Source organism: Mesocricetus auratus, unplaced genomic scaffold (genome assembly GCF_017639785.1).
Source record: "Mesocricetus auratus isolate SY011 unplaced genomic scaffold, BCM_Maur_2.0 Super-Scaffold_100011, whole genome shotgun sequence".
In the NCBI taxonomy this organism is placed as follows: Eukaryota; Metazoa; Chordata; class Mammalia; order Rodentia; family Cricetidae; genus Mesocricetus; species Mesocricetus auratus.
Genome location: NW_024429195.1, coordinates 8,949,651 through 8,977,028, shown reverse-complemented (window position 1 = coordinate 8,977,028; position 27,378 = coordinate 8,949,651). Strand labels below are relative to the sequence as shown.

The 27,378-nt window shown below is 42.2% G+C and overlaps 1 long non-coding RNA gene across 4 annotated transcripts in view; it reads left to right on the top strand.

Moving 5' to 3' along the window:
* LOC110342407 overlaps window positions 1-25,886 on the top strand; it is a 31,691-nt gene extending 5,805 nt beyond the window's left edge. For all 4 annotated transcript variants that reach the window (XR_002384465.2, XR_002384466.2, XR_005880327.1 and 1 more), the window contains 2 exons: window positions 22,914-23,023; window positions 24,583-25,886. This is a non-coding gene — a long non-coding RNA (uncharacterized LOC110342407). The remainder of the gene's footprint in view (window positions 1-22,913; window positions 23,024-24,582) is intronic.
* The last annotated feature ends 1,492 nt before the right edge of the window (window positions 25,887-27,378 follow it).

Here is a 27,378-nt window from a genome sequence, read left to right as displayed (position 1 = left end):
TCCATTGATTAGAAGAGAAAGCAAAAGGAAAACTTGACTAATCAGATTTTAAAAAATCGTAAAAATACTGTCTAACAGTCCCTGTTTGGTACTATATTGGTCTATGGAGATATTGCTGACTTTGTTTTACGACACTACAAAATTGTGGTAAAATTAATGAAATTCAAAATGAAGCCAGTAGTCCAGTGTCCGAGGAGGTGTGTTTGTTTAATTTGATTTGAGCACTGGGTGTGATTTTACTGTGGGAGGAATCTAGCCTGAGTCGAATTCCACAGTGGACTCCAGAGTGTTACACCCAGAGGGGCGAGGCTGCGGCTAAGTGAATAGTGTTGGTTGAAGGCCACCATACCGGGGAAAGGCATGTTGTTACCCACCGGGGATGACCGTATGCGGAGTGGATTCCCTGCCCTCCAGTCAAAGTCAGCCCCTGGAGCTGGATGAGATGTGAGCCCTCAATGGAGCTGGGCGTGGGGGGTGGGCAGTAGCACCGGGAAGGTACATCTAAGTAGAAACCAAAAGTATCTCTGACAGGAACGTTTTTGCGGTTATCATCTGCAGCGGTAGTCTCTGGGGTTTCCAAATAATCTCCCCGGTGTGCCATTTGTTGCTCTAAAGGCTTATTTTTCCCATCTTATTTCTTTAGCTCCTCACTTTTTGCCGTCATAAGGTAAATCTTTCCCGTGACTTGGAGAAATTGAAGCTTTTCATTACTTAACGAGTTACTGTTTGCCTTTCTATTTGAAAATTTAGTTTATTGTATATGCGTGGGGTTTTTTTTTTTTTTGGTTGCCTGGGTACCACATTCATGCAGTGCCTGTAGGGGCCAGAAGAGGGCGCTGGATCCCCTGGAACTGCACTTACCAATGGTTGTGAGCCACCACGTGGGTGCTGTCAGGCAAATCTGGGTCCGCTGCAGAGCAGCCAGCGTTCTTAACCACTGAGCCATCTCTCGAGCCCTTAGTGTTTGCCTTATTAATGTTCACCCATGGGTGAACACACCGTGCGGTCAGTGTTCTATGTTGTCCACGAAATCTTATTCATGAGTTGACAGTCCAGCGATTCTAAAATCAAGATGCTCTCAGAAGGTCTTCAGAAACCAAAACCTAAATGAGGAACATTCAGATTTTCAGGGCCTTGTGCTTAAAGCCACGCTGGGCATTTCGGGAGTCGTTAGCTTCCTTCTTGCGGTGAAATTTGACCTCTCAGCTTTCATCATGAACTTTCTAGTGGACAACAGGAAGCGTTTCTGATTGCTCACATCTCACTAAATTTCTGCACTCATTTTGAATGGGACCAAAAATAGAATTCTGTGTTGCCGTGAATAATTAAGGCAATTGTAATGCTCCAGTGTTCTGTGGCAGCGTCTGCCTGCTAAGGAGACTGTCATGGGCAGGGCGGGCCGCCATTACTCGAGTGGCTCCTTTTTTAACTTTTACGTTTTATTAAGCCTCATTTAGATTTCTGTATTGTCTATAATGGAAGACATCTCCTTATACATTTACTTGATTGTTTTAGACATCCAAAGTTATACCTAAATTTGCTGATACTGTAAAGTATGTGAAATTGCTTTATGAATAGCAAATATTATTTGCTACTAATACCATTACATAAAAAGAATTAACAGGCATTGTAATGATGGTTGAAGAGGAATCACACCTGTTTTATTTTATAAATGAAATGATTTAAGTTCTTAGAAATAAGGTATTTGGTCAAAAAACATTTGGGGTAAGTTTTACCAAAATAGATATTTTTTTAAATCATCTATTATTATGCTAATTAATATACTCCAGAGAGGAACTCATGAATAGTCTTAACCAACGTCTGGTCACCTGAGAGCAGGCATGAAAAGTTGTTCAGTAATGTAATAAAGGCTAGCAAGCTATGACTTACCTCAGTGAGACAAGGCATGAAATAATATGGAAGCTGGTTTAGATGAATAAGTTCTCTCTCTCTCTCCCTCTCTCTCTCTCTCTCTCTCTCTCTATATATATATATATGTACATATATATATGTATGTATGTATATGTATGTATGTATTTCACAGAGGGTTGGTATTTCTCAATTGTCATAGACTTAACACTGTTGCCTGATTACTGGTTAAGAAGAAGAAGGTGAAGACTACTATGTCTGATGGGGTTGGATTCTAAGACAGGCGTCATCAGTTTCTCATGTAAAGAACTGAAATCAAAGGCTCTAACAGATTTGCAAAAGGAGCAAGGCAATGTAAAGCAAAGGCATAGTATGGACTGAAGAGAGACACACTGTCAGAACTGACGGCAGACCACACTCACAGAGATGCTCAAGTCCCCCGATGATTCGCAGGCTTCTTTGATGGGGTCATAGAAAGGAGGAGCTGATGGCTCAGGTATAGTTTGAGTTTTTCTCTATGTTGACTGATAAATTAAGTTATATATTCTTTTTTTGCTTTTTGTTTTTTGTTTTTGGTTTTATGAGACAGGGTTTCTCTGTATTGTTTTGGAGGCTGTCGGTCCAGCCTGGCTTCGAACTCGCAGAGATCCGCCTGCCTCTGCCTCCCGAGTGCTAGGATTAAAGGCATGTGCCACCATCGCCCGGCGCTATATTCATTTTCTATTGCAGGTTCTTTCCTTATATTAACCATATGCACTCTAAATTATGCATAGGCACAGATGACAAATAGGAGATTCCCTTTAAAAGGTTGCTGGAGCATGTGGCTTTGCCTTACTGTACATGTACCTGAAACAGTTCAGGCTGGATGGGACATTCTTCCTTTTAGTCCCCCATTTGTTGGGAGTATGCTTGACTAGATAACTACTTACATCTGATCATTACAGGGCAGGGAGTGCCTGCTTTTTTTGCTAAGAGGTGAGAGTGTATAGCTCAATGTGTGTGTGTGTGTGTGTGTGTGTGTGTGTGTGTGTGTTGGAGGGGGTGCTGAGGGATTCTAGGGTTGCAAGCTTCGTTGTTTAGAGAGGAATGTATGTTCATAGCATGTGCAGTTGAAGGAACTAGGCTGCCACATGCACAACCCAAACTAAATGGGGGCCCCAGGCTTCCAAACCATCTCCTTCGCTTGCCCACCTCACTCTCAAAAGTATTCTTGTCAACACTCCTGTTTTCTTACTAGATGGACTATGGCTAATTTAATTTCTTCTCATTAAGATAGCACTTAGATTCCCTTATCTTCTCAACACCTTAGTTTAAGATGGTCTTTGCTATGGACTGATTATCTTTTTAATACCCCTCCTCCCAAAGCTCAAACATTATAATTTCTCCTAAGGCCATGTTTGTCAGGAACTGGGACCTTCAGGGAGGTGAGTAAGTCATAATAGAGGGAATCCCTGTGGATGGCATTAGAACCCATATAGAGGATGCCCAGGAGTTTGTACTATAGAATAACTTACATTTCCTTACTCTGGAAGGACACAGTAAGAAGACACCATCTGTGAACCAAGAACAGGCTGTTACCACATGAGCAATCTCTGTAGACTTAATGTTAGGATTCCCCCTGCAGAATTGTAAGAAATGCACTGATTATTTAGAAGATGCCTAGTTTATGATATTTCATTATAATGATAGTTTGAGTGTGTGTGGGTCACCACCCACAGTTTAAGAATTTTGGGTCTATAGGACTTTAAGATTTATGAGAGAAAATAGGATTATGTTGACACATTAACTCAAGTGATTTTAGGTTATACTTAAATAAACAAAAGGCTTCACAGAACAGTTTCACAAATGAATATTGACTGAAGAGATAGTAATGAAATTTAATTGATAAATGCCAGTCATTTTATTTTTGTCCCCTTAAAGAATTGGGCAGGTCTAGGGTTTCATGAATACCTAATGTTGGCAAATTTTTTCAGAGCCTTTTTGTGTTAATATGTGTGTGTCATTCTTGTTTTTACCCAGAATCAAAACAAGACTAGAGACTGTGGTAACCCTGTAGCTTCATTTTACCATGTCTTTGAAATTTCCTTCCTGTGTTATTCTGAAATAATGTTGGTTACAGAACCATTTAGTGCAAACTTTATAAGTAGAAGTGACAGAGTGTTTTAAACATGCTGCATGTGAGTTTAGGGTCAGGTACTAGGGTAGGTACAATGTCCATGGCTGGAGGAACTAATTTAGGACTTGATGCTCTTCCAAAGGAGCAGAATATTAGAAAGCCACTGTCACAAAGGATAATGGGTTGTCTGAATGGAAGTCCTGGATCTGATTAGATTTACAGGTAAAATGACCTGGCTTCTACCAGTAAAGTAGACTCCTGTAGTCCACAGCACACAACGCCAAATTAATCTTGTTCCTTCTTGTAAAGCAGGAAGAAGGTAAATCTATAAATCAGTAATATAAAACTCTTACTATATGTAATATAATGATAGGTTTGACTGATTCCATCCAGGCTCATTCTCTGGTGGACTTGAGACAACTTAGGAAGAAAAGGACAAACTCCAAGGTGAAGATTCCTAACCACTCACAAAACATTGCTCCTGATTTTCCTGAAAGAAATCCTTTGCATGTGTCTTCCAACCTTTCTCAGAACAAGATCCAGAATGTAATGTGGTGTGTGACTGAACGACCCTCCAGCCATTGGCACTGAGGGCGAGTGGCACGATTGGTGGCCACTGTGGACATTTTGAAATGGCATACACATACCCTCCACGTAAAAACAGTAGTAATACCCTGTATCTAGTGAGGCATAATTTACAGGATTCCTATGCAATTATTATTGTTGTTATTTTTGAGATGGAGTCTTCCTATGCTGTGTAGGTGGGATTAGAACTCCAGGCCCAGTCTCCTGAGTTGCTGGGACCACAGAGGTATACCCCAACACACAGGAGAAACTTCCATGTCAGTTCTACCTGCAGTGTTTTTACCTTAGCTGCAACAAATATTGAAAACACTTACACCTTAAAACTACCTACTGAACCTGATAGAAGAGAAAGTGGGAAATAACCTTGAACGCATTGGCACAGGAGACAACTTCCTGTACAGAACATCAGTAGTGCAGACACTAAGATCTACAATGGGACCTCCTGAAACTGAGAAGCTTCTGGAAGGGGAAGTACTCCACCAAAATGGCAGACTACAGAATGAGAAAAGATCTTCACCAACACCACATCTGACACAGGGCTGATTTTAAAATTTTAAAAATATAAAAAGAACTCAAGAAACTAGACATCAAAAAAACATAATCCAACTACAAAAAGGAGGTATACATCTAGACAGAATTCTCAACAGAAGAATCTCAGATGGCTGAAAACACTTAAAGAAATCTTTTGCCATCAGGAAAATTCAAATCAAAATGACCCTGAGATGCCATCTTACACCTGTCAGAATGAAGAAAATTAGAAACACAGTGAAAGCTCATTCTGGAGAGGAAGTGGAACAAGGGAAACACTCCTCCATTGTTGGTGGGAATGCAAACTTGTACAGACACTTTGAAAATCGGAGTGTCAGTTTCTCAGAAACTGCTCAACTATGTTCATAGAAGTTTTATTTGTAGTAGCCAGAACCTGGAAACAACCTAGATGTCCCTCAACAGAGGAATGGATAAAGGAATGTGCTACATTTACACAGTGGAGAATTACTCAGCTGTTAAAAAATGATATCAGGAAATTTGAAGGCAAATGAATGGAACTAGAACTAATCATTCAAGAAAGACAAACATAGTATGTACTCACTTATAAATGGATATTAGATAGCCATGCTACAATTCACAGACCCAGAGAGACTAGGTAACAATGAGGGCTCAAGGGTGATGCTGGGGTCTCCCTGGGAAGGGCAAATAGAAAAGTTTTATGGGTGAACTGGAATGGAGTGGGAATGGGAATTTGAAGGATCATGTTGAGGTGGGGATGGAGAGGAAGAGGGGATGGAGAGGAAGAGAGAGGGGATGGAGAGGAAGAACACTGGAAGAGACAGCTAGAAACGTGGGGCATTTTGGGGTGAGGGAGAAACCTGGTGCAAGGGAAACTCCCAGGAATCTACAAGGATGACCCCAGGTAAGACTCTTAGCAATAGCAGGTATGAATCCTGAACTGGCCATCATCTCCTGGGACCAGGCAAGAATTCCAGGGAAGAGACTGGGACATCAACCCAACCACACAACCTTCAGCCTGCTCTGTGTAGGGTAAGGATATCACAGAGACTGAGGGAGTAACCAACCAATGACTGGCCCAGTCTGAGACTCATGCTTTGAGACTGAGCTCACCCCTGACACTGCCTAGAGCACCAGGACCCAGAGGCTGAATGGCCCAGAGACCTAGGATAGAACCAGGCATGACTGGCAAAACAAGCAAATGAAATAAAGTCAATGTAATGGTGCCTGACAATATTCTGCTATATGCATAGACTGGTGCCCAGTCCAATTACTATTAGAGAGGCTTCATCCAGCAACTGATGGAAACATATGCAGAGACCCTTATCCCATAGGGGCTCACAGAGCCTGAACCAACAACCAGGGACTGACCTCAGTCTTCTGCACATATGTTACAGTTGTGTAGCTTGATCTTCTTGCGGGACTTTCTACTATTGGGGACAGGGGCTGTCTCTGACTCTTTTGGGACTCCTACTAGTGGGGACAGGGGATGTCTCTAACTCTTTTGCTGGCTTTTGGAACCCTACTCCTCATACTGGATTACCTTGTCCAGACTTCATGTTGGGGGGGGGGGTTAGTCTTACTGCAACTTAATATACCATGTTTTGATGGTATCTATTGGAGGCCTGCCTGTTTCTAACCAGATATGGAGGAGTGTGTGGAAGGGGCAGGGGGGAGGTAGGGGGGGAGGGACTGGAAAGAGAGGAGGGAGGGGAAACTGTGGTTAGGATATAAAATAAAATAAATTTAAAAAATGCTAACAAAAAACGAACAAACATTTAAAGCTACTGGCTAGATGAGTTGTGAGGTCAAGGGGGATGGACATGCTATACACTCGCCTTCAGGCAGCATGACAAAGATTTATTATGATAATCACATGACCAGTGCAGGGAAGCTGTGGAGACAATACTCAAAACCAAAAATGACCAACAGAAAGAGTTTCATAAACATGCTCTAGTAACCGAGGTCAGAAGACGGTCAACACTTCTAAGCCGAGTTTTCAAAATTGAGCAAAGCACAGAGGAGTCTTGTGCTGCGATAGAAACAAGAGGGAAAATGTTGAGTTGAGGTCAGCCTAATTTGGACCTTGATATTTATAAGCCGTTAATTTTTTGGCAATGTGCTTGGTAACAATGAACTTACTCTGCAGAGTTTTAAACTTTATTTATGTATTTGTTTAATGTGCATGTGTGTATATGTGTCTGATTGTTACACATGTGTACCATGCATGTGCAGCGTTGTGGAGGTCAGAACAGGGCACCAGCCTAGAACTGGAGTTATAAGTGGCTGTGAGCCGCCAGGAGGGTGCTGAGGACCAAATCCAGGATCTCTGCAAGAGCAGCCAGTGCTCTTACCTCCTGAGCCACCTCCCTGGCCCCTACTTTGCAGAGTTTTAAAATAAAGATGAAATTTGGTAAAATGCACATACACACATGATAAGCACTATCAACTCTTTAAGAACTCTTGCTTGATTTTTTTTTCTTCTTGCTAATCTTTGAAGAAACTAGGGAAGAAATCACATGTTTATGCCAACCAGCTAAATCCCCTGCCGGTACCTTCATTATCTTCCCTAGGATCTTGTTAAAGGGCACAGTGTTCCTGGAGGCCTGTGATGGGCCTCATTGAAGTTTTAAACCATCCCCAGTGATGTTGATTCTGTGTTTCACAGGCAGCCCTGGGGAAGCAAGGAGTCTCAGGGTAAGACCTCTGGTCAGACAGAGTTTTATTGGCAAATGGAGCTGATGCTGCAGGAAAGACTTTGAGTTAGTGCGGTCTTGATGTACAAGTGGAGACCTGCCTAATCCCATATGATTATATTGACTGAGTGTAACAAAAGTTCACCCAGTTGTAAATAGGCTTTTATGAGTCAACACAATTTTTTTCCTTTTATTGAAAATAGATTTTTTTCTATACTATAAATTCTGTTTGTGGTTTCCCCCTCCACAGTCATCCCAGTTCCTCTTAACCACCCCTTCCAGACATATCCATACCCTTTCTGTCTCTCATTAGAAAACAAATGGTCACTTAAGGAATAATAATAAAATGAAATACTGTAAGATAAATAAAAAACAAACAATTGTAATATTACAAAACAGCCAAACAAGCAAAAGAGACAAAGAAAAAACATAAAAGACACCCCCACTCCCCCACCCCCACACACAGATAGGTGCAAATACACACATTTGCACATACAGGAATATCATTAAAAGAAATCCAAATCACAAACCATAATATATATGCAAAGGACCTGTAACGTTAAAAATAAAAAAATGCCCTAACCACATTATGAGACAAAGAACCTCCAAAGATGCTGATGAGTTAGTTTTGTATTTGTCATCTACTGATGGGCATGGAGCCTATCCTAAAGAGTGATTTGTTTCCACAAACTTGGTGAAAACTAAATTTTCATCTGCAAGTGGCTGTTGACTGGAGAAAGGTTTTGGGTTAGGGATGGGGGCATGTGTCCACCTCTTTTTGCAGGCCTGTTCAGGCCCTATGCAAGCTGCCACAGTCTGCTGTGCTCAGAAGCTCTTGATTCCTGGGTATGCTCTTTCTACCTCCTCTTCTGCAGGGTTCCCTGAGCTCTGAGGGGAGAGACTTGATGGGGACTGAGTGGTCTCTCACTCTCTGCGTAATGTCTGACTGTGGTCTTGGTACTTGTTCCCATCTGCTGCAGGAGGAAGCTTCTCTGATGATGGCTGATTAAGATGATGATATATAACAGAATGTCTTTAGTAGTTGTTCTATTGCTATGCTCCTTTACCAGAACAGTGGTATTTGGTTTCTTCCTAGGGCCCTGGGCTATCTAGTGTCTGGTTCTTGGCTATCCAAATGGTGTTGTATATGGGTTCCATTTCAAATGGATTATTTACAATAACAAACAAAAATCTCCCAATTTAAATCAGGTAAAATGTAGTTTCACAAAGAATGTTGTATACTGACATCTGCTTGCTTCAATTTCTAAATCAGGCATCAGTTAGTTACTCTGACAAGCTTTGTGCTGCTATTACACAAGTGTGTCTTGTAGCCAGGTTACTCTCGCGGACAGAAGGGTGTGAGGCTAGGATATTTCTCCTTCGGTAACATGCATAATACTGTGCAGTAACATGAATACTAGTCTGTAGCAGTGAAGGGTCTAGACAGGCAGAAGCTCAACTTACCTGTGTTCAGTGAGTTGTAGGTGTTGTCTTCAGCAATAGGGCGTTACTGTCAGTTTGTGGACTGCTACCAATAGCCTTGACAATGGCCTGGGTTACTTGGGGATTCCCATGGGACCCCTTTTGTCAGGAGTTTGATTTCATGCATCGCATTCCTGTATTGGAAGCTTCATTTGGCAATGAGAGATGTGCCGTTGGTGTGTGTGTGTGTGTGTGTGTGTGTGTGTGTGTGTGTGTGTGTTACAGGAAACATCTAATGTATAAGGGTTCCACATGACCTCTCACATGGCCCTACGTTTTACTCTCTCTTCCCATATCCCCTCCCTCACTCCCCTCTTCCTCCCCTCTCCCTGTTTGATTTTGTTGCTCTGGTCCCCTCACCTTGTCACAACTATCTATTATTCCATTTCTTCTTCCTAGGGAGATCCTCTCCTCCCCCCCAGTCCCTCACTTTCTACCTAACCTCTGAGGTTATGTGGATGGATGACTTAATAGCTAACGTATAAATACCATATGGGTCTGTATGTAACCATATGGTTACCTCACTCAGGATTTTTTTCTAGTTCCTTCCATTTACCTATGAATTTCATTTTTTAAATGGCTGAGTAATATTCCACTGTGTAAGTGTACTACATTTTCTTTATCCATCCATCCACTGAGGGACATCTAGGGTGTTTCCCATTCTGGCAGCAGTGAGCAAGTGTCTCTGTGGTAGGATGAAACATCTTTTGGGTGCATGCCCAAGAGTGGTGTAGCTAGATCTGAAGGGGGATTGATTCCTAGCTTTCTGATGAACTGCCGCACTGATTCCCATAGTGGCTGCACAAGTCTGCACTCCCGTCTGCAATGGATGAGTGTTTCCTTCTCCACATCCTAACCAGCATGAGCTGTTTTAATGATCTTGGCCCTCTGACTGGTGCAAGATGAAATCTCAAAGTAGTTTAGATTTGCGTTTCCCTGATGATTACTACTGTGTTAAAATTTTGTCTAAGTGTTTCTCAGCTATTTGAGCTTCCTCTTTTGGCAAGAGGATTTCAGTTCAAAGACATCCTGGTCTACACATAGGGTTCCAGGACAGTCAGAGTGACATAGAGAGACCCTGTCTCAACAAACAAACAAATAAACAAAACATAAACCCAATCAAACCAACAAAAATTTAGAATACAGAGAAACACAATCTTAATGTTCACTTAGAAATTGAAGCAAGCAGATGTCAGTGTACAACATTCTTTGTGAAATTGCATTTTACCTGGTTTAAATTGGGAGATTTTTTGTTTTTATTGTAAATAATCAAATAGATAATATGGGTAGGTTCTTTTGCTTGGCTTGTGTAGTTTCTTCAATAGAGTTTGTGATATAATTAGGTCCATTAGGAAATACAAAGACTGGCTTTTTGCTGGGATTTTCAATTTTTTCATGTTGAAATCTATTTCTTTTTTCAGCCCTGACTTGCAGAACATTGGTAATACCAACTAATTTTATGGTTCATGCTTGAACATAAGGCTTTAATTCAATTGTGGACATTTAAGAGATATTTTAAACAGCAAGCTCTAAGAAAATTCTTAATATTCAACCATGAATGAGGCATTGTTATTTATAATGTGCCAGAGGATTCACAGTCACCCAGTTATTAGATTTTTTTTAAATCTGCCACACAGAGGAGGAGACATAATCCCACGCAGTACCGGATGAAAGAGATCAACATGAACCAAATCTTAGAGGGCAGAGACTTGCAAACCTTCACCCTTGCTGTGAAATAATCATTTTAGGAGCAGGAGAGACAGACATGGTCTATAAATGTGAATGGGTGGATGATTTCTTAAGTCTTCACAGTTTTGACATAATCTTTTGAGTTTTTCATCTCATAACTACATTATAGTTACATTTTATTCCTTGAAGTAAAAAAAAATCTCTGAAAAGATGGCCGAGGACCTAATTTCCAAACGTACTCAGTGAGAGAAAAATATTCAGCATGAACCTTCCCAGCTCCAAGCTTCCAACTGTCTAACACACACACACACACACACACACACACACACACACACACACACACACACATGTATTTTTCAGCGCAGGCTTCCCTGTAATCTATTTCAAGTTGGCCACTGGGGTGGGAGCAGAAAATTGTAGATCTGGGTCTTCTCAAAGGAACTTAGAAGGCCAAAGAATTTTCAGGTCTCTTTGGAGGCCATGTTCCCACTTCACTTTCATTTCAAGGCCTTAGAATGCTCCAGCCTTAAATAAAGAAGTATGGCTTATATTTTGGCATTAGAAGGATGTCTACTACATGAAAAGTATTTCTTTTCTTTAATAATTAAAAGAACTAAGGAAAACAGGTCTGATCTTTCTGTTAATCAGGGTTATAGGTTATAGGACTCCAGTTCTGATTTCCTTTTTTTTTTTTTTGGTTTTTTGAGGCAGGGTTTCTCTGTATTGTTTTGGAGGCTGTCCTGGAACTTGCTCTGTAGACCAGGCTGGTCTCAAACTCACAGAGGTCCACCTGCCTCTGCCTCCCAAGTGCTGGGATTAAAGGCGTGCGCCACCACCACCCTGCCTCAGTTTTGATTTCTTAATGTAGATTTTTTAATTCTATTGCACAAGACGTAGGAGACACTTGGTTCCTGGAGTTCCCAGCCCCTCGGTTGCACTTTGAGTCAGAAGTGTTCCTCATGGACTCATGTTTTGAGTTCTTGATCTGCAGCTGTCTCACTATTTTAAAAGCCCTGGATAGTTCAAGAGGCAGAGCCTGCCTAGTGGAAGCAGATCTCTGTGGTGGGTGTTTGAAAGGTGTCTGCCCCTGTTTCTGGTCCCACCCTTTCCTGGTCTTCCATCATGACAACAGCATCAGGCTAACACGTCAACTGTCAAGAGTCTGAGGCACGTCACAGACTGAGCCTCTGAAACTGTTTCGAAAGGCCAAAGTCAAGATCATCTCACTTGAGTTGTCTCTCTCTTTGGGTACTTTTGTCATGGTGATGCAATAGAAAAGCATCCTCTGGTTTGCATTCTCCGGCTCCAATATTAACACTGACAGTCACTGTTTACGTGGCCCCTTGCTGTAAGAGCAGAGACCACAGCTTCTTTCTGTGCAGAATAGCAGCATTGTTGCTAAGATTGTATCACTGACTTCTTGAGTGCTCATATGTAAGTGTTTCATCTCCTTGTTCCTTGTAACCACTCTAGAAGGCATCATCAATTATCATCCCCATCCGGCAGATAACAAGACAGAGGCGTGTGGGACTCAGAATCCTAATCCCAAACCGCATAGCTTGCAAGTGATAAAGCGTAAGAGATAAGTAGCAAAAGGTGAAGCCAAAATGAGAAGGGTGTCTTGTAGCCGACGTCAATGGCTTTATCACGAAGCCTTCTCATCACTGCTCTGGAGATGGCAGGAGCCTGTGCCTCTACACCAATAACTGCCTTCCCATTTTCCTTCAGGTGTATGCTCCTCCCGAACTGCTAAATAAGACGCTTTTCTCCTCTCATCTAAAAAAATTTCTAGGCATAGATTTTTAAAAATGTATTAGAAAGGATGTTTTATGGTCTCAGCTATGGTAAAAATATTTCTTCTTGCTTAAGTATACTCTTTGGATATAATTCTTGCTTGTCTCTTAAGTGTGCCTATTTATGGTTGAGATACTATATCATGTGTGTGAACGGCTCTCTTATATTCTGCCTTTCCCAAGATAAATGTCCTCAGCATTTCCCTCTCTGAGTCTCAGAAATCTTCCTTTCCTCATAGTTTCATTCCTCTGAATCTGCTCAGTCACAAACATGCATTCATTTACTTAACACATGTTATGGCTGCTGTGGTCCAGGCACTGTCTTAGACACTAAGATTATTAGCATGAACAATTCCTCCCAGAAATGTATAAGCTAGTAATTGAGAGAGATAAGTCATGAAGTCTGATAGTTGAATATGTTACATCAAAATAAGAATAAAGCGCTTCATTTACTTAAGGTTGAGGGAGGCTTCCCCATTGGAGGGGTTCTTGGAGTGAGGCTGGAAGGCCATTTAGATCTTATAGGGAGAAGAGGCGCCAGGGGATTCAGAGCAGAGGGAACAGCATGTATGAGCTTATGAGGAATGCAAAAACACAAAGAGGAACACAAGAAAACAGAAAGTTGCCCAATGCTTTCCAGTGGAAACAGTTACTAAGAAATGCATCTTTCCGTGATGTCTGTCCTGTTGTGAACATTATACAGAGTGCACTCATATAAACTAAGTCAGCTATGGTGTCACTGAGCAATATAATCTGATGGGATCATGGGGTGTATGCTATCTGTTGCTGACTAGAACGTTCACTGTAAATGACTTCTTTGGTCGAGTTGGAGGAAGAACAGAGAAGGAGAGCAAGGAAAGAGACACCTTGATAGAGCGAGCCACTATGGGGTTAATGAGAAACCCGGCACTAGGGAAATCTCCAGGAATCCACAAGGATGACCCCAACTAAGAATCTAAGCAGTAATGGAGAGGCCACCTTAAATTCCCTTCTCCTATAATAAGATTGATGACTACCTTAAATGCTATCATAAAGCCTTCTTCCAGTAGCTGATGGAAGCAGAAATAGAGATTCACAGCTAAGCAGTGAGCTAAACTCCTGGAATCCAGTTGTAGAGAGGGAGGAGTGATGAGCAAAGGGGTCAAGACCATGCTGGGGAAACCTTCAGAAACAGCTGACCTGTTCAAGCGGGAGCTCATGGACCCCAGTCTGACAGCTGGGGAACCGGTAAAAAAAACCAAACTAGGCTCCCTGAACATGGGTGTCAGTTGGTGGGCTTGGACAGTCTATGGGGCCTCTGGCAGTGGAACCAGTATTTATCCCTAGTGCATGAATGGGCTTTGGGAACACATTCCCTGTGGAGGGCTACTCTCTCATCCTAGATTTATGGGGGGAGGGCCTCGGTCTGGTCCCAAATGATGTGACAGACTTTAATGATCCCTGATGGGAGGCCTCACCCTCCCTGAGGAGTGGATAGGGGGTGGGATGGGAGTTTGTGGGGAGAATGGGAGGGTGGGAGGGAGAGGGACTGGAATTGGTATGTGAAACAAGATTGTTTTCTAATTTAAATAAAAATTAATTAAAAAATAAAAGTTCACATCAGGAATGTCTAAGAAAGCTGGAATGATTGGTGGTGTTTCTTAAATGAAGGAGTTTAAATTTGACTCCCAATATCTTGAAGGATTAGAAGAGGATTTCCAAGTATAGGAAAGACTGGATGAAATAGCATTTTATAGTATTTGTAGGAAAGACAGTACCAAGACACACCAGAATACTGAATAAATGAGATTTTCATTTTTATATTAACAACTGTACCAATGCCAGTGTATCGGAAAGGAAATTTCAGTAGGATAAACTCTCTGAATAGAAATAATTACTTCTCAGAGTTGATCACGTTTTTTCAAGACCAGTAGATTTGATGAAGAAGTTGTTGATGGGAAAAAGGAAGTCACCTTGGAATACAGGCTTGCATAGCCAAGGGATTAGTTTGACTATGAAGTTAAGTCTCAGAATAACATTTTTTTTTTGTTAAGACAAACCTAGTTGGATCTGCTTAATTCATTGCTCCAAATGAATGTGATTCTTGAGTTGCACAGGAATGCCCTGCTGGGTTACCTCATAGCTGTATTGGTGGCAATATGATTCTTTGCTTCCAAATGTAAATCTGGTTGCAGAGTTATAGTGGGTTTTTGCAGAGCAGAGGGTAGCCTCTTGGGAGAGATAGGCATGTAGTTAGGATCTGAGTATGGGAACTTAGCTAGGCAGAAAAAGTAGAAGAAATCAAGATACATCCCACTCCAAAACCATGTTGATCTGGCTATGAGGACTGCGATGCTTTGAATGACAAAGGCTTGGGTATTGGAACACTCGATCCCCGTTTGGGTGCATTGTCTGGGTGGGTGATGTATAGCTTTGCTGGAGAAGGGATATCTCTGGTGCTGAGCTTTGAGAGTTCACCCCTTGTAGTTTTCTTCCTCTTTCTACATCATGAGTGCTGTTGAAGAGGTGAACCCTCAGTCTCCTGCTGTGGCCATTGGCTGCCATGCCTCCCCCACCAACACCCTAGACCCAGATAACTCTTCCTTCTGTAAGTTGTGTTGGTCACAACACAGTGTTTTATCACAGCAACAAAAACTAACTAGCCAAAGGACCAACAACATTTCTGGTTCAGGTCGGTGGGAGGGACTTTCAGAAACAATTCTTGAACTCAGAATTTCAGCTCCTCTCTTGGGTCTGCAGGACTGTCTTCCAGCCCTTACCCTATGGCTGTCTTTTGACGTCACGCCTGGTTATTCCTGTCTCAGGAGCTGAGCTTATTATAAAAGCCTTCAATAATTGCTTCCAGTTAGGGCTGAGGAAATGGGGCGCCTTATCAAAGTCAGTGTATGTATCCTTCAGGTCTAGCAGGGTGAATTAAACCCAATTAACCCTGACACGGAGGTTTTTAAAAGATCATTGAAGGGGTGATTACTTCCAGAGACATGGGGAAGGTTAAGCACATCTCTCTGGAACATTGAGGAACTTAGGCATTGGCAGAGCAGAAAGCTAGGCCCTTCCCTCCTTCTAAGGGCAAATGGGACTTCTGTCACTGGGCTCTGATGTGAAGGGTGACTGAGACCAGGTGGGGGCCATCTGTGCAAGGTTCAGTGATCACAGATAGCACCCAGCTCCACTCCATGGCCCAGCCTTCAGGTGGTCAACACAAAGTAGCACCAGACCCAGTCATCAGGGCTGCTGAAGCGACTGACAGAAAGAGCCTCCAAAATCTAAGCAGGGCAGGAAAGGATGAACAACTGATGAATTTGGAGAGGAAGCAGAATTATTAGTGTCTTTAAAGCTAGTGAAAACATGTTTTTATTGACTTTTGGAATTAACTACTTGAGGTTGTGTGTAAATTTTTCTCTTAGCACTTCAAGATTATTTATTATGGACCTCAAAATGTCATCACACCTACATTAAAGTTGGTAGCAGCTTGACAACCAGGACACCTTGTTACATGCAGATTCTTTTTTAAAATCATATTTTTATTTATTTTATATGCCGACCACAGTTTCCCCTCCCTCCTCTGCTCCCTCTCATTCCCTCCCACCTCTCCATCTCCTCCCCCATCCACCCTCCTCTGTCTTCACTTAGATGGGGTACGGCTTCCCACTGGGAATCAGCAAAGCATGGCACATCAAGCTGAGGCAGGGCCAAGCTCCTCCCCCATGCATCAAGGCTGAACAAGGCATCCTGTCATAGGGCATAGGTTCCAAAGAACCAGCTCATGAACCAGGAACAGGTCCTGGTCCCACAGCTAGAGGCTCCACAAAAGGCCAGCTTCATAATTGTCACCCAGATGCTAAGGGCATAGGTCAGTCCCATGCCAGCTCCCTAGCTGTCTGTTCAGAGTCTGTGAACACCCACAAGCTCAGGTCAGCTGTCTCTGTGGGTTTCTCAGTTATGATGGACTGCAAAGACCCATAGTTTTAAGTGATGTGGTAGCAACATTTTCCCCTGTGCAAATAAAGTAATTATCAGTACATGGTGTATATTATAAATATGTACTTCTTAAATGTGTCAACTCTGCCTGCAGACCCTCTACAATATTTATTTTTAATAATACATAGTCATTGTACATATTTAAGTGGCACGGTGTGACATCACAATGTGTATATATAACATATAGTGATCATTCATGTTAGTTAGCATGTCCATCATTTCAAATATTTTTTTTGAGTTGAAAACATTTGAAACCCTTTTTATTGGCTATTCAAAATGCTCAGTTAACTCTTGCCTATAACGTTTAGTCTTCCTGCCCTGCTGCCTGGTTCTTCTTGCTGCTTTCAGCCCCCAAATAACACACACGACACTATATTAATTATGAAGCTGTTGGCTGTTTGCTCGGTTTCTTATTGGCTAGCTCTGACTTCATTATTAACCCATAATTACTAATATATATTTTATAAGGACTTATCTTTATGAGGACGCACTCCTGCTGTGTCCATTCCTCTTGGGAGATCACATGGTGACCAGTCTCTTCACTACATTTCCCAGAATCCTCCTAGACTCCTAGCCCCACCTATCTTGCTTTTCTATTGGCCAGCAGTGCTTTATTCAAGTCAATCAGACACCTATTTACAGAATGACGTCTCCCAACACTTGCCAACTTTGGTGGCTTGGGTAAGAATTCCCTCCCTTCCCTACAGTCTCTGGATTTTGAGCACTTGGTCCCCAGATGGTGGTGCTGTTTGAGGAAGTTCAGAAGGTGGGGTCTTGTTGGGGAAAGTACACCACTGGGGTCAGGTAGTATTAGCTTGGTTTCTATTGGTATGATAAAGACTATGACCGAAAGAAAAGGAGTTATTTTCATCTCATAGCTTATAGTCCATCCTTGAAGATGCTAAGGCAGGAACTCGAGCAGGGCAGGAGTCTGGAGCAGGAGCAGAAACAGAGATCATGGAGGAATGCTGCTTATAGGCTTGCTCTCCAGGGCTTGTTCAGCCTGTCTTGTTTCACTACCCAGGACTACCTGCCCCGAGGGGACACCTTCTCAGCCCACATCAATGATCAATCAAGAAAATGCCCCACAAACTTTCCTTTCCCTATGTGTGTGGCAGCATGTAGACTATATCCTTCTGTGCCTGATTTATTTCACTTAACATACTGCCTTCCACTTGCATTAACATTGTTTGAAATGACAGCATTTCATTCTCTCTATGGCTGACAATGCTCAGTTTTGTGTAAATACCAACATTTCTTGTCCTTACATCAACAGTGGACAGCTGGTTAATTACATACCTTGGTTATTACGAAAATCAAACAATGAGCTAATGCTGTGCTATTACAGATATATTTTAACAAACTATTTCAATTCCTTAGTAAACTTATCTAGTTTTGAGATAACTGGACCATGTCATAGTTCTTTTCTTATGGTGAAAGATAGCTATACTTTTTCCATAAAATAGTACTTGCTTCTAGTCCCACCAACAGTGTGTGAGACGTCCCCTTCCCTTTCTGTCCTTTTGATAATAGCCATTCAAAAACCGCTATCTCCTGTGGTTTTGAGCTGCATTTCTCTGATGCTTAATGACATTTGACATTTTCCTTGTTCTCTAGTTGGCTACTTTTGCAGTCTCTTTTGGGAAATGCCTATTAAAGTCAGTCATCCATGTTTTCATCCGCCTTTTGTCCTGACTTTTTATATGGTTACTCCGTGCAGCAACTATTCAGGGACTGCAGTTCAATGGCGGGTTACAATTGCTCAAGTCGTCTTTCAATGTTTAATATAGAAATGTTTTACATTTTAGATATCTTTCTACGACATAAAAAGTTAAAATCACTTCATAATAAAATAATGTATAATAATTGACAGCTAATCTGTGCCTGTCACATCTAGTATAGAATCTACAAGTAAGATGACAGTCGTAGTATTCCTTTAGAATTTAATTATCCCAGGTATGTGTAATTGCAGAAAGCTAAAATACCTTTATAAACCATCATGACTTGTATATTCTGCTAGTATTTATGCTGAGTTTTACCGCTCCTGTGATCCTATAGTCTTTGAAGCTTCCTATAATCTAGTACAGATACATCTACTTTCAACAGTATCTGTTGTATGTGTCTCCCAGTACCTGGCAAAATGTCTGGAACCAAGTCAATGCTCACATGGTCTGACAACTCATATTAAACCTGTTAATTGTCCATCATAGAATTAATTTTCTATTTCTTGAAATCATATGAATTGGAAGAGGAATGTTCTGAAAAGTGTAATTTCCAAAGTCATAATACATAAGTATACTTCTTTCATATTAAATGGGACTCAGAATGCCAGCTATTTCTCATGCTTATCCATGTTTTTCAATCCTGTGACAAAGCTAATTTTGACAATTAAAATTAATATTCTAGTGAAATATAAGGATTTTCATTTAAATTTCAAATTTTTGTGCAATGTGATTATCAGTTATTTGAATAAGCCAGTTTCCTATGACTCTGTAATGTATCAACAACCTCATCTACAAACTAACACTGTAATGGAGTGCCTGTGTGAAATTAGAGTGTTGGGCCAAATCAGTGGTTCTTATTCTTCTGTAGGTTAAATCAAGCAGATTGGGCAGTTTATCTATGATACTGGGATCTTGTGAAAGTGAAATAGAAAGTTGTTAATATTTTAGGCATTTTAGGACAGTAGACATAAATGTGATCATGCCAGACAAAAATGCGAGATGTCCTGTGCTAATTGTTGGCTTCTTTGAGCATGTGAAAGGTCCTAGATGCTCTTTAGAGGAACACACACACACACACACACACACACACACACACACACACACCTGCATCCCTTAAGCTAGAATAGGCCCTGAAGTCTCCATGATCTACTTTGAACTCCCTATGGGACATGAGAGGCCTACTTTACTAGGGTAAGAAGTCCTGAGTAAAACTACTCCCTATTTCTTCTTCATGAGAACTCTGTGATTCTATCTATAGTTACATAATCAGGTGACACCACAAATCATGGGCTCGGGTAATTCTGGACTGTTCTCTCTCTGGGACACAGATCAGCACTTACGTCCCTTTACAATTAAGGATCTTTAGAGTTTACTGTTTATGTGTGTAGCCTACCCCCATAGCCACCCATGGAAAGCTGAGACACTCCACCAGCCCCTAAGGTACCTTCACTTCATCAGGTAGCCACTAAAAGGCAGCTGATCCTGAGGACGCCAACCACCTAAGGATTGGAGTGGCAGGACTGGTGGCCAGGAGTCCCATCTGGGTGCTCAGATCCACAATTCCTGTTTCATCCTGGGATCTCCAGATCAAGGAGCTCACACAGTCATTTGAGGGTTTTCTGTACAGGCAGAAGGTGGTGAGTCACAATAGTATTGGCTGCAATGCAAATGCAAATGTCTGTTTTCCTATTTTGTATAAAATCCTTGGACTGATTTTTCCATTTCAGTACAACAAGTAAGAAATACTGATGGTTTGGAAAGTATTTAGAAAATGGAAATCAGGATGACAAAGGAAAGAGTAACTTTAAATTCATAAAGAAGAAAAATAGAAAGGAAGAATGTACATGAATAAAATCTGGTAAACAATGTGGAATGGAGATGGTTATCATTTTAAAAGGATTAAGCCCACTTTTTCATTACCAAGGCAACAGTCTCATCATGGAATTGCAAAACAACAAGGAATAAACAGCAATCATAAGAACATCCAAACTCTATAAACAAGGACGATTTGTGTGCAGATGTGAATTTAATAAACAAGATGAAAAGCCCTTTTGTTCAAACTAACTTTTTCTGTAGGAAAAAGGGCCTTTTTATGTTTTGTTTTAAAGAAAATCTAATATCCTCTTCTACCTTCAGAAAATATCAGAGAGCATACACATGCCATTCAAGTTATGAATTATATCCTGCTGGACTCATAACTAGGTAACTATGAAGAACAGGGCCTTTCCCAAAGCTGTGTTCTATAGGTAGTAATATTTAATATTTATTAAAAACCTCAATGTGAGGGGTCTTTTATTAAGGCACTCCTTGAAGAAGTTGAATTTTAGCTAAGCCAAGTAGAGAAACTGAACTGCCTTTGTTTCATTTTCCCTATTTTTATGTAGGAAGGAGGCATTTTATCAAAGGAATTGGTACTTAACATTCCAGATTAACATTGCATGAGAAAGTTGACTGGATGAATGCATAAGGAATATAGGACAAATCTAACGGGTAATTGAGATAATGGGTTTCTTAGTTTTTTTTTTTTTTCTGAAAGCTAAGCAGGATTCAAGTGTGGGTATTTCTATAAAGTTTGCAAAGGATGGGTAGACATGTTGGTTTTTTTTTTCTGCCTTTATCGAACACCCTCAGCTTCTGCCCCTTCCTCCTCACATCCCCCAAGGTTTCCAGCATTTGATTGCAAGGAGGGTAACTAAGAAAAGACAGCTTGCTCATGATCACAGCTGGTACAAGGCACAATGTTCCAGCCATGCCCGAAGCCAGGCAAGACTTGAAGGATTCAGAAGTGCTTGGGAAGCTGTTGCTTCTTCAGTCGAACTCCAGATGAGGTGGCAGAAAGATGTCAGAAAAAGAAAAACCCTCAGTGCCCGTACGCCTGCCCTCTCTGCCTTTTTATCTATGCCAACAAATACTCTTGCTTTCCTGCCCATTTCTCTCCTAGACGTCCAGAAACTCTCTGTCACGGCAGTCCGACTGGCATAAGAACCATGTCTATAGAACCCTTCCTAGTCCGAGTCTTGTCCCATAAAATATTTGGTGCAGAAGTTTCTCTGTCCTTACATGGACCAGATCCCTTCTTTGTTGAAATGTCCCTGAACTGCTAACCTGCACCCTATGGCCATATACAGTTTCATACCAATGAAAAAGTCTTTCTATTTCCAGCAGTCTCCCCTTAAAAGCTTGCTGCTGCGCAGTGCCTCTTTGGATAAACTTCCTAACAGCTTTGGACACCCCACTGAATCCAAGGCAAAGGCGGAGGGCCCTTTGGTGTATGTTCATGAGCAAATGCCTATTATTAAGGTTGTCACGAATGGCCTTGCCTTTGACAGTCTCAAATCTGTGTCTGTCATTCCTGCATTGCCAGATTGTATTGCTGTGCGCCAATGTCTCATAAAAACAACGGAAGCCACGAGCCCATGGCTTCAAAGTGCTCAGTGCATCGTGCTTGGTTCCACGGCACAGTAGAATATTGTGGAGGCAGGAATATGTACAGGAAGAGGCTATTCTCAGAATGGACAAGAAACAGGAAGTAAGGAAGGGCCTGGGTTTCAGATGTAACTCTCAAAGACGTACTTACTGCTTCCTCCAAGGAAGCCTGCTCTGAATAGCACCGTTAACCGTGAGCCAACCTGCAACATGGGAGTCGTGGTGTCCTTTCCATACCTAAAATGGTGATGCTTTTCCAGTTTAGTCTTGTGCAGATTTCCCGCTGGAATGTTCCTCCTGTGCATGCTTCCGATGTGTATGAGGAGACTCTCGTCTTTTCTTTTGCACATGACTTGTGGATATCAGTGTCGCTATCGCTTGGGGTCATGACGTGGCAGTAGCGTTGAGAATAGGAGCCTGCATTCCCTGACTTGGCCAGGTTCTAACCGAGGAACCAGGGGATGGGAGGTTTGCTTCTCTCTGTCCTTTGCTGTTATTTTCATGGTAGATCCTTCTTAGAGAGAAAAGGACTCCCCTTTCCCTCTCTGCTTCCCCCCAGACCAGGTTTTCTGATCTTCCTAGACCCGTGAGCTGCTGTGTGTTGCGATTAAATCTCTTCTGCCTGCATTAGCTTGAGTTGGGTTGTTTTACTTGCCAAAAAAAAAAAAATCTCGGCACAGATACAGAGCCTCTTAGTGGAATGAAATGAAAAGAACTTAATGTCCACCTTTCTCAGCTCACCGCATAAATGCTGTTTCCTGAAAGTGCTAACCTCATTCCTTAGGGGACAGATGAGCATTTATTTATGTGATGGAACCCCAGGAGGGAGAGACAGGGCAGACTATAGTCAATGTAAGATGAGGCACAGGAGGGACGTCCAAGGGTTCCAGAGACTTCCCTTAAGGTCTGTCTAGCTTCCAAGAAAGACTGTGGGAGGGAACAGAAAGGGGTGACACACCCTCAGGATTGCATTAGGTGACGGTCCCCTATGTGATTTGCCGATTGGAAATAAATATGTCTGAATGGTGTGTTGATCTCTTTCCAGGCTGGCCTACATCTTAGGGAAAGAGTTCACCATGAGGACGACTCTGGATCATTGTCTTCTCTATCACAGACATTTTTTAGAGGTTTATTTGGAATTCTGAAAATTCTCAGGTATGAAGCATGGCTGGGAGTCACCATGGCAGTGAGACTTCTCTTTGGATCTGGGAATCTAAACCGTGGTTAATTACTGCCATTCCTTCAGGCTGAGAACCAGACACGGGACTGCAGCAGAATTTACCTTCATAATAGCATCTGTCACCCTGGTGACATTGCTGTAAAATCAGGCAATGATTTTGAACTGAATCTTGTGTGTGGCTGCTTTGCTCTATGTGAGATTTGGAATGCAGAGAGAAAGGGGAGAAAAAATGAATGACCCCATTGGAGTACTCCACACTTGTAATCAGTTTCATTGCTTTTTGTTCTTTTTTAATGTGTTTATGATGGCAGTTGGTTGATAGCCATTCTCAGGGTCTTTTCTGTAGAGGATCTTGAGTTGAGTTATCAGCTAATATTAGAAAAATCAGGGGAAAAAAACTAAGAAGAGGAAGAAGACAAGGATGACAGATAGACAGATACCAGATGTCACTGCTTACATAAACAGGATTTTTAAAAAAATATTTATTGTGTATACAGTATACTGTCTGCATGTATACTTGAAGGACAGAAGAGGACACCAGATCTCATTACAGATGGTTGTGAGCCACCATGTGGCTGCTGGGAATTGAACTCAGGACCTCTGGAAGAGCAGTCAGTGCTCTTAATCTCTGAGCCATCCCTTAGCCCCAAACAGAAATGTTTAATTGAACTGTGTCACTCTGAAAACTGTCAAGTATAACTTATGGCTTTTTAGACAAAATAGAAAATATAAATTATTATGAATATCCTATGAATGTCTTTTGGGTCCTTTCATTTGAAAACACACATTTTTGGTTTCTTCTGATTTATCTCAGATTTTTTTCATGTGTTATAATCTGTCAGATCTTTCTTCATTTAGATTTATTTTATTTTATATTATATTTTATATTTATTCACCGTTTTTTTGCATCTGGGCGGCACGCAGAGTCCAGAAAAGGGCATGAAATCCCCGGGACGAGAGTTTCTGGTAGTTGTGAGCCACTATGCGGGTGCTAGGAACTGAACGTGGGTCCTCTGGGAGAGCCACAGTGCTCTGATCTGCTGAGCCTCTCTCCAGCACCTTCCCTTGAACTTTTCTAATTTGAAACTCCAGTTCATCACCTTCCTTCCTCCCCTCTTCCTACCATGCTAGTGCAGCTCCCCAGGCCTCTAAAGAGCCAGCACCTGCTTCCTAGCTCAGGCTTAGAAGGGCTTGTGAAGACGTCCCTTCCAGCCAGTGCCATTTCTGGAACTCAGTTTTGTACATTTGAATCATTACCCCGCCCACATCTCTCCATCCTCACGAGTTACAGCACAGTGCTCGTTTCCTCTTGTTGCGATGATTGCAGCATCTCACCCGAGTTTTCCTCTCCTGGCAGCTTCTCTCTGGGCTCTGTCTTTCACAGTAAAACCGAGTGAGTCATTGCAAAGCAACGATGTGACCATACAGTTTCCTGCCCTTAGCTATTCCCTGTTTCCTATCTATATCAAAACAAACATAAGCTTCATAGTCCAGTGCCCAGGTTTACACATCCTGCCCTTATCTCTGTTCTCAGTCCCGTCACTGACGTTTCCCGGAGACCTACCCTCGCTTCACCAAACTGGACCTCTTGTTACTGCACGGCTTCCTCGTTCCCCGCCGCGGGCAGGAGCAAGCGTTCATGAAGTGTATGCACAGAAGAAGGGAGTTGAATGATCACATATACGTTAGAACTGTGCTCCACAAACTCTAACAGCCAGCCCGGAAAAACAACCTATTGTCTACTGTAAACAGACCCGATGCCGGTTTCCTACCTCTTGAGTCAGACTGGTTGGAAGTCGCTTCGCCATCTCTGCCAACAACCTGGGAAGTCAAGCAGCAACTCCTGCAATAAATATCGCCCCCTGCTCCCCACAGCTAACCTATGGGATGCCCCATTTCTAGTTGGTTCACCCACAGCCGCTCCATGCCCGCAGCCTCACCAGGGCACACCTGCGTCTTTCTCTTTTCTACTCGAAATAGTTTCCCTTTGTTATGCCTGCCTACCTGCGAGTCTCTGCCAAAGTACAGACAATAGCAGCCAGTTCCCTGCTACTGCAATCTCTGAGCAAACAAGCTCTACTTGTTCACGTTTGGTTGGCCTGTTTATTTCTATGGTGGCTTTTAAAATTTAAATCAATGAGAACATTCTTCATGTGTGTTAGCCACATTCCAAATGCTCATGGTAGCCCCATGTAGTGAATGGCAGCCATGATGGATAGTATAAATGTAGGATGTTTCTATCACTCCCAATTTTCCATGAATAATTCTGCACATACCCAGGACTTTCCCACCTTGTGGTGGTTTGAGTGAGAAATGTTCCCCAGAAGCTCAGGTAGACAGTACTTTGTCCTTTGTAGGTTGTGCCCTTTGGGACAGTAAGAGAATCATTAGATACACTTCCTAATCTCTCTCTCTCTCTCTCTCTCTCTCTCTCTCTCTCTCTGTCTGTCTGTCTGTCTGTCTGTCTGTCTGTCTGTCTGTCTCTCTCTCTCTCTCTCTCTCTCTCTCTTTCTCATGAGTATGATCAGATAAGCTTCCATCCTGTAGCCATGCTTTTCCTGACTCCTGCCCTGCCTTGTCTGCCACGATGGACTCTATCCCCAATAAAACCAAAACCTCTTGTTCTATGAGTTGCTCATGGTCATTATATTCTATTACACAACAGAAAGTAACCAGTCCACACCCTATACTTCTCCTTCCACTCAACTGACCATCTTCTCACATCTTTACCTGCCAATTTCCCACCCAGACTGCTGACAGAACTCAACTTACTACCTCCTTCAAGAATCATCATGGATTCCTATCTTCTTTTAAAGAAATAAATCCTCACTAATTCAATTATGTGTCTTTTATGAGCTCTCTCCCATCCTACTGCACCAAGGACCACTTGACACCAGGTATAAACATACTTGTTTTACTTGGGTTAAGTGAACAGCAATAGTCACTCAGTAACTTAACACACACACATGTCATTTAAAGAAGTTATGGGATGACAGACAGGCTTCTTCTGCTTTGCACTTGGGGTATGGATTGTACACTGTCACACACAGCTTTGTTCTCCCACTTCTGTTTCTGTCTGTTACCCTCTGGGTACCTAGGAGGATGTTTGCAGAAGTGGACAGGATCATTTTAAAGCCCATATTGCTTTTTTCTTGAGAGTCATGGACTTTTAGCAATCTCCACTTGCAGTGGTGATTGGGAGACAGCCGCAAGCCTCTCAAGATAGGTTTAGAATGGCTGGCCTCTTATTTATGTCTTTAATACCTGGGAGATATGAATACCTCTGTGTTTGCTCATATCCCCCATTTGCCTGAAATATGAACCTGTGTGTTTCCTCCTAATACCTTTCCTGGACCTGATGAATCTTCCTCAGAAATCCAGTGAAACATCAGATCTATCATGCATTCCTCTATCTCACTTGACAGAATAACTCTTTCTTCTGGCTATTTATCAACTGCTGAGAGGAGTTTAAAATGAGTACTGCCGGGAGAACATGTGTTGCCAGCAGAAGGAAAGTAACCCAATATTTATTTTTGGAGGTCATGGTTGGGGGTGATCTGGAAAAAAAAGCCACAAAGTTAACAAAGAAATACCTGCTGTTTCTTCACCCATCCTCACCTAAATCCAAAGGTCAAGGACTTATCATGGAGCTAGAAAACTGAGCCCTGCCTTGCACAGCAGCACACATTTGTCTAGCAGAAAGTAATTACCATTCAGTGAGTGCCCGAGGCCGGGAACTTTGCAAGGGACAAACACTGGGTGTCATGAAACAGCGAGACTGATGACAGCTGGGCAGTGACACTAGGTCAGCATCTGGAACTGAGACTTAACGAGAGGCCACAGGGAGAAGGCAACATTGGGGAAATGTACCATTCGCACAGGGATCCTTTGGAATAACTGGGCAGAAGGGCCTCTTCTCCATGAGAAACCTGTAAAGGGAAGACACGGTACCATGTTGGAGCCTAGCTATCATTGTCACCCCTGCCACTCTACTGGTTTGGGGACGATTTTTTGAACTCATCAGCACAGACTATGGATTTCTTCATTGTTACTGATGATGTTTGGGAGGGTCAGCATCGCAGTGGGCAGGAATGCCCTCACCATAGACTGCTGTATGTCACGACCCAGAAATCCAGACAGACACCTTGAAAGAACACATGGACATGTTACTGACATTGGAGGGTGTGGAGGATAGGTGAGGTTATTTCTCTTACAACATTCTGTTCCCGGCTTGTGGTCTGAGATGCAAGCTCTCAGCTGCTTCCCTAGCCACCCGCTGCATGCTACCTCTCCTGCCCTCGTCGGCTCTAACCTGTTGCCCCATGTTGGG